Here is a 7,289-nt window from a genome sequence, read left to right as displayed (position 1 = left end):
CACTCCCCTCCCAAGCAGAGTGAGTCGTCCTCCATGTCGCCTGGAACAAGGATCACAAGGTTTTTCTGCTGGGACCGCGGGTTGCAGAAAGACGCTATCTCTGCCGAGAGGGTGTTCAAATGAGGAGCTGTCTGGCCGCATCAGCCCTTATATACCTCACCCCCACCAACCGCGAACACCCCACCCACCCATCAGGTGCGCGATAAACCAATCAAATATCAGCACTCAATTAAGGAAGGAGTCACAGGGTGTGTCCCCTTGCATTGCTGGGAATTCAACAGACACAGCCTACATCATGCTTTCCAGAACACCTGAATCCAATTACTCCTCAGGCTGATAGGCACGTAGAATACGAGTGTAACCGGGTTGGGACAGTGGCCACACACTTGCCTTATTTTAGGTAAAACAATGTCAGGGAAGAAATCTTTACCTATGAAGCCGTGTGTGTGTGCGCGCTTGTGTGTGTGTGTCCGTGTTTGTGTGTGTGTGTGTGTGTGTCTGTGTGTGTGTTTGTGCTGGGATGTACTTTCAAGTGTGTGCTTTTGGCAGATACCATCATCCCTTCAGCGATTGAAGGACAAGAAGTCGGAAGTGCGCTTTCTGACTGGAGAATAGTCAATGAAGTACAGTAATTAGCACAGCGTATTTGTTTTTCCTCAATAAGAAAGGAGAGATCCGTGGAATCAAACAGACCTTCCAGCGATAACCTTTCCATGCTCAGCCTGTTGATTGTGTATCCGAGTGAAATTGCCTGCCAGTGGGGAACAAGACAAGTCTTTGCCTGAAATGCTCTTGTGAAAGTTAGATTCCCATATAATAAAGCATCAAGTGGTAGAAACATGCACTGAAGTTTGAAGAGATACTCAGTGCACAAAGTAGAATGTGAAAGACTTTCGTGAAATCACGCAATCACCGAGAGACTAATTGATGACATTCCCCAAATTGAGGTTTACCAGAAAAGAGAAATAGTCATGACATGCTACAGTCAGCGGTTTCAGACGTCCGACGGCAGTTTAAGAAAACATGAAACAAAAGTCTTGAGATATCAGAAGGTATCCCAACTAAAACCTTTGGTTTATGAAAGAAATGATGAAAATAAAAGCAACATATCTCACAGTATGGTTGGTAATATTTTCATACGTATGTGATAATGGATCAACATTTGATAGAGATGAAATAAAAAGTTCCCAATTTGACAAAAGCAAACAAGGAAAATTATACCGTAGAAAAGCCCGGGTGACGGGAGTGAGGCCCTGTCTCAAGAAGAAAGCATCGCAGAGATTGAAAAGCAGGGAGTGAATCAGAGGATTGTATAACGTTGTTAATACTGGCCCTTGTTTCAGTGGCAAAAGGCCCAAATAAGCCGTGTGTCTCACGGATTCTCGCATCAATTGTTCAGGATCTGAGATGTTGCCTCCATTTCCAGTTAGGCATTGTATGGTGGAATTGCAGTTAGCACATCTGGTGCAAAAATTTTAATGCTGACGAAGGTGGACATGTTCCCTGAGCTAAGAGGGTCAGAATTTGGGTGTGTCTTCAGGCTCTCTGGCTTACCAGGAATGGAGATCCTGGCTCTAGGGATTTTCCCAAAATGTCTCAGACAGTAAGCAACAGGGCAGAATTGAGTCCCGGCGCCAAGGCCTCGAGGTGTAAAGAAACAGCCCTGGCCTCAGGGCCCATGAAATTAGGATGATTTAAAGAAGGATGGTGGAATGAGAGGACTGTGACCTTCGGCCCCGTTTCTTTCCCTTGTCTTTTCATGGGCCAGGTGTGCTCAATCAGAAGGCTTCCTGCGCCTGATGTCGAGTGTCCTGGGGAAAGAAAGGAGCATTGTTTTGAAAGATGCTCCACAGGGAGAAAGGAGCCACCATTCTCAGGAGAATGATCCCCAGAAGCCTGAGCAATCCAGATGCCGTGGCTTCACACTAGACCCTGGAGGGTCTTATTCCTGGAGCCGGGACCTGGGCATCGGTGTCCTTTCATGCTCATAACTGATTTTGAGGGGAGCCCAATGGATAAACTGTCTGCGAGTCATTCGCATCACACTGTAGTTTTCACACACGTCACACAGAAACCCTGTTCGTGTGCACATTTGGGTGCTTGAGCAGGGTTGCACCCAAGATTCTGCGGTTCTACCGAGCCCTGGGTTGTGCACTGGACAACCTTCCTCAGGGGTTGGTCAATTCTGATCACTGCACCTAACGAGACAGGGACCATGAAACCTAATCAGCAAATACAGAAAAGGAAGGGGTCATTTCCCACAATCATTTCCACTGAAACACCACGTCGGATAAATAAGTCTGATTGCAGGACAGGGACTGGGCTTCAGAGATGCACCTTTCGCTGCTGGACGAATGACCCGGAATCTCCCCAGATGCCGTCTGTAAACACACCAAATGAGATTGATTTCAGGGCTTTCTGAATTTAGTTTCGTTGAAGACACACACTCCTGTGTGTGATTTCCTTGACTACCAATACGACTTACTTCCTAATGACTTACATGCCAGTGGGAAAATTTTCCGTTTCTACTCATTGGAATTGGACACCGTGAAACAGGCAAGTCGGTCTGTCTGTTTCCGGCGTTCTGTGGGTTCCACCAAGTGCACAAGTCCTAGGGCGCCTGAGGTCCATTCAAAAACCAGTGTAAAAACGGCGAGTCAGGGTAAGAAAGAAGAGCACCGTTCCTATCTTCCAAATGCATTCCAGTTTCCACGACTCAAGGTGGCGAGAAGGATCCACGGATGTCCCACATTAACAAAATTTCACCTTCTCATGCCGACCAACAACTGACGAGTGAAACACACCCCAGGAGAAAATAGTCAACCCAGTCCCCTGCAATAACCTCACACGCAAACCTACACGTCAACAGGTCATATTCAGAAATACACACTGAATGTCATCTACCGTGAACACAAACACACAGACAGTCCCTCCAGAGGTTGTCTGCGTTGTCCGTGTTGTACAGACAGAAACTTGGGCTCCTCATTACTTTACTTAGGATTGGCAGTGTTCGTGTTTGTGTGGGTGTGTGTGTGTTTGCGTGCGTGCTTGTGGGTGTGTGTGTGTGTGTGTGTGTTTGCGCACCCCTATGTGTGGGTCGGCACATCCACTGAGCTCACTGGCACAGAAGCAGAGCCCTCTTGCTGTGTTTGTTCTTCCCTTTGGATCTCCTGGTCCTCCCTTGCAGAGAAGCGAGTGTGCCAGTGTTCATGGACTCGTGATCTGTCGGGTTCGTTGAGGAGAGGTTTAGCAGGGAGCTTTGCTGTTCAGGATGGTGGTTTTTCATCCCACACTTGTATTTCGATTGATGAATCACAAGTACGTTGGGAGGCAGGGTACCTTCGACTTTTCTGACGTTGAAGTCAGGCTTGGTTTTGTTTTGCTCTTGGAGGAATTTCCAGTGGTCTAAGGTGCTTTCCTGAGTGGCCGTTTCCACCAAGTGCTCGTCCAACTCGGGTACCTGGAGGCAGGGGTCTCTCTTGAGCTCTCCTTGCGTTGCTCGCCTGTCTGTGTCTTCAGCGCCAAGGGCTCTTGCTTCCCTGCCTCTTGACACGCTCTCACTGTGTCTTTCCCATTCACTCTTCTGGATGTAAAAGAGGACATAGGCCTGTTGACTCAGGACAGAAGTGATGCCAGAGGCAGTGACCTCGGCATCATCCATTTTATACCACTGGCCTTCTTGAGCTTTGACATAAGAGAAGTAATGTCCGTTGTGACAGCTCCACCCGGCGTGGACCAGCACAGCATAGAGGACATAGACAAGAGGTCCTGCGTTCTGCTGAGACATGTATGGCTGCATGTCAAGGCACTCAGGATATTGCACACTCTTGGCAAGTTTGTTGCCTGTGACATGGGAGAATCTCTTCAATGCAAGGATGAGGACCTTGGCAGAAGTGTGCAAAGTTAACGTCTTGGAGGCCGGCGCCTTCTGGAGACAAAGACCACAATGATAGGCATTCTCTCCATTGAGTTCTTCGGGCTTCACCAACTGTTCCAAAGCTTGCTTCACACTCTGAGCTGCCTGGATATCCAGGGCGATGTCCAGGTAAGGGTCAAAGGTGTCTGAAATGCCCTGGCAGTGGAGACACTTGATTTGAGATCTCCAGTACCCTCCAAATATTTGGTGCATGAGGGTGGTGTCCTTAGAGTGATGATCTACCAGCTTGTGCCCGGGAAGGCATGCCTTTTTCATGGCATCCACAGTGAACATCAGAAATTCATGGGCGTCTTCCTGCTTGCCTCTATGGAAGCCAGCAGCCAATGCCCGTGAGGGCTGGATGACATGGCCAGGACGGTGGAGGGCCCGTGTGATGTGAGCTTGCATAGTACAGAGCATGCAGCCCTTGTGACCATGACAAGTTTGAGAGTGCTCCCGGGACAGCATGTAGTTGGCAAGGGGCGGTGTGTATGTCAGGCACTGCAGGGAAGCATTCACGTAGCAGGTATTTCCCATATTCTGGAGCCCAGCCCCCACCGCAGCAGGTCTCCTGCTACTCAGAGGAAGCTGCTCCCTGGGAGCAAGCTGTCTTGCCACAGGAGCCAAATCATCACAGAGGTCGACACGGGTCTCAGATGAGAGTGGTGACTTCTCAGGGAGAGAAGTCCGCTGGATTTCAGCAAAAGCTGCACCTGGCCCAGAACATGTGAGTTTTGAAAAGCGGTTCAACTGCCACTCCCCTCCCAAGCAGAGTGAGTCGTCCTCCATGTCGCCTGGAACAAGGATCACAAGGTTTTTCTGCTGGGACCGCGGGTTGCAGAAAGACGCTATCTCTGCCGAGAGGGTGTTCAAATGAGGAGCTGTCTGGCCGCATCAGCCCTTATATACCTCACCCCCACCAACCGCGAACACCCCACCCACCCATCAGGTGCGCGATAAACCAATCAAATATCAGCACTCAATTAAGGAAGGAGTCACAGGGTGTGTCCCCTTGCATTGCTGGGAATTCAACAGACACAGCCCACATCATGCTTTCCAGAACACCTGAATCCAATTACTCCTCAGGCTGATAGGCACGTAGAATACGAGTGTAACCGGGTTGGGACAGTGGCCACACACTTGCCTTATTTTAGGTAAAACAATGTCAGGGAAGAAATCTTTACCTATGAAGCCGTGTGTGTGTGCGCGCTTGTGTGTTTGTGTCCGTGTTTGTGTGTGTGTGTGTGTGTGTGTGTGTGTGTGTTTGTGCTGGGATGTACTTTCAAGTGTGTGCTTTTGGCAGATACCATCATCCCTTCAGCGATTGAAGGACAAGAAGTCGGAAGTGCGCTTTCTGACTGGAGAATAGTCAATGAAGTACAGTAATTAGCACAGCGTATTTGTTTTTCCTCAATAAGAAAGGAGAGATCCGTGGAATCAAACAGACCTTCCAGCGATAACCTTTCCATGCTCAGCCTGTTGATTGTGTATCCGAGTGAAATTGCCTGCCAGTGGGGAACAAGACAAGTCTTTGCCTGAAATGCTCTTGTGAAAGTTAGATTCCCATATAATAAAGCATCAAGTGGTAGAAACATGCACTGAAGTTTGAAGAGATACTCAGTGCACAAAGTAGAATGTGAAAGACTTTCGTGAAATCACGCAATCACCGAGAGACTAATTGATGACATTCCCCAAATTGAGGTTTACCAGAAAAGAGAAATAGTCATGACATGCTACAGTCAGCGGTTTCAGACGTCCGACGGCAGTTTAAGAAAACATGAAACAAAAGTCTTGAGATATCAGAAGGTATCCCAACTAAAACCTTTGGTTTATGAAAGAAATGATGAAAATAAAAGCAACATATCTCACAGTATGGTTGGTAATATTTTCATACGTATGTGATAATGGATCAACATTTGATAGAGATGAAATAAAAAGTTCCCAATTTGACAAAAGCAAACAAGGAAAATTATACCGTAGAAAAGCCCGGGTGACGGGAGTGAGGCCCTGTCTCAAGAAGAAAGCATCGCAGAGATTGAAAAGCAGGGAGTGAATCAGAGGATTGTATAACGTTGTTAATACTGGCCCTTGTTTCAGTGGCAAAAGGCCCAAATAAGCCGTGTGTCTCACGGATTCTCGCATCAATTGTTCAGGATCTGAGATGTTGCCTCCATTTCCAGTTAGGCATTGTATGGTGGAATTGCAGTTAGCACATCTGGTGCAAAAATTTTAATGCTGACGAAGGTGGACATGTTCCCTGAGCTAAGAGGGTCAGAATTTGGGTGTGTCTTCAGGCTCTCTGGCTTACCAGGAATGGAGATCCTGGCTCTAGGGATTTTCCCAAAATGTCTCAGACAGTAAGCAACAGGGCAGAATTGAGTCCCGGCGCCAAGGCCTCGAGGTGTAAAGAAACAGCCCTGGCCTCAGGGCCCATGAAATTAGGATGATTTAAAGAAGGATGGTGGAATGAGAGGACTGTGACCTTCGGCCCCGTTTCTTTCCCTTGTCTTTTCATGGGCCAGGTGTGCTCAATCAGAAGGCTTCCTGCGCCTGATGTCGAGTGTCCTGGGGGAAGAAAGGAGCACTGTTTTGAAAGATGCTCCACAGGGAGAAAGGAGCCACCATTCTCAGGAGAATGATCCCCAGAAGCCTGAGAAATCCAGATGCCGTGGCTTCACACTAGACCCTGGAGGGTCTTATTCCTGGAGCCGGGACCTGGGCATCGGTGTCCTTTCATGCTCATAACTGATTTTGAGGGGAGCCCAATGGATAAACTGTCTGCGAGTCAATCGCATCACACTGTAGTTTTCACACACGTCACACAGAAACCCTGTTCGTGTGCACATTTGGGTGCTTGAGCAGGGTTGCACCCAAGATTCTGCGGTTCTACCGAGCCCTGGGTTGTGCACTGGACAACCTTCCTCAGGGGTTGGTCAATTCTGATCACTGCACCTAACGAGACAGGGACCATGAAACCTAATCAGCAAATACAGAAAAGGAAGGGGTCATTTCCCACAATCATTTCCACTGAAACACCACGTCGGATAAATAAGTCTGATTGCAGGACAGGGACTGGGCTTCAGAGATGCACCTTTCGCTGCTGGACGAATGACCCGGAATCTCCCCAGATGCCGTCTGTAAACACACCAAATGAGATTGATTTCAGGGCTTTCTGAATTTAGTTTCGTTGAAGACACACACTCCTGTGTGTGATTTCCTTGACTACCAATACGACTTACTTCCTAATGACTTACATGCCAGTGGGAAAATTTTCCGTTTCTACTCATTGGAATTGGACACCGTGAAACAGGCAAGTCGGTCTGTCTGTTTCCGGCGTTCTGTGGGTTCCACCAAGTGCACAAGTCCTAGGGCG

Source organism: Pongo abelii, chromosome 7 (assembly GCF_028885655.2).
Source record: "Pongo abelii isolate AG06213 chromosome 7, NHGRI_mPonAbe1-v2.0_pri, whole genome shotgun sequence".
Lineage (NCBI taxonomy): Eukaryota > Metazoa > Chordata > Mammalia > Primates > Hominidae > Pongo > Pongo abelii.
This window is presented reverse-complemented; position numbering follows the sequence as displayed.